We start from the raw sequence: 971 nt of genomic DNA, 5'->3' as shown, positions 1-971 counted from the left end.
TTTTCGAAGCTTTACTGAACTCTATCCCATTCAAACAGGACCTCGTTTACATCCCACAGATTTTTGAATCTTGGGCAATTGAAACCTAAGCAATAGTCAAGTGAAATACATATTTCGATAAGATATTAGCAATTAGGTTTGCTGGGGAGGAAAATTTAGCCAATGGTACTTTACATATAGGCTGTGTGAAGGGCCAACTGAAATTTGGAGAGTGATATTCCTGGGTTGGAGAGGGGTATAAAGTGGGCTGAATTTTCAGCATGGAGGTAGGAAACAGGAGTTGGGTTTGTTTTCAGGTCAGAAACCCACCTTCAGTGAGTGCTGAGTTTTTTGCTTCTCAGCCTTTTGGCTAAGATCAGGTGTAGTATCTGTTCTTATCAGTTTATATACTTACCTGGCACGGAAGAAACCATGATCAGTGGCTTTTGATCCTGGGTATGCTTTGAGTAAAATGGCTATAGCAAATCTTCGAGCTTCAGGCCAGGGCGTGCGTAACACCGTTCAGGTGGTGGTGAAGGACAAGGAAGGAGATGCACCGGTTGATCGCACCTTCTTCGTCAAGAAAATCCTCATCAATTGCTGTAGATTCCAAGCTACGGACATCTTCTGCCTGCTGGACTTCTTCAGCAGTGGATATTTCGACGTGACGTTCAAGAATGTGGCGGGATGCATCAAGTTCCTGAAGGCGTTCAAGGAGAAAGGGGACCGGGCGCCGCTGTCGATCTTCACAGTGGAGCCACTCTTCACGCTTCCGTCACAATGTGACCGGGTGGTGACAATTCACCTCTACAACCCCCATGTTCCTGTTTTTGGATGTACTCACCTTTCTCGCCAGGTACATCGAGGTGGCCGGCAGCAGCACTGATGTCAAGGACCCATTTGGGATTTGGACCAGCAAGCGGCAGGTCAAGGTGACCTTGAAGGTCGATGCCAATGGAGCCATCATCCATCCCCCCTCCAGCTTCGCTTTC

The 971-nt window shown here is 47.5% G+C and overlaps 1 pseudogene; it reads left to right on the top strand.

Moving 5' to 3' along the window:
• Window positions 1-329: 329 nt before the first annotated feature.
• On the top strand, window positions 330-444 carry LOC137383727 (U2 spliceosomal RNA; annotated as a pseudogene).
• Window positions 445-971: the final 527 nt, after the last annotated feature.

This window comes from Heterodontus francisci, chromosome 24 (genome assembly GCF_036365525.1).
Source record: "Heterodontus francisci isolate sHetFra1 chromosome 24, sHetFra1.hap1, whole genome shotgun sequence".
NCBI classification, from domain to species: domain Eukaryota; kingdom Metazoa; phylum Chordata; class Chondrichthyes; order Heterodontiformes; family Heterodontidae; genus Heterodontus; species Heterodontus francisci.
This window is presented reverse-complemented; position numbering and strand designations above follow the sequence as displayed.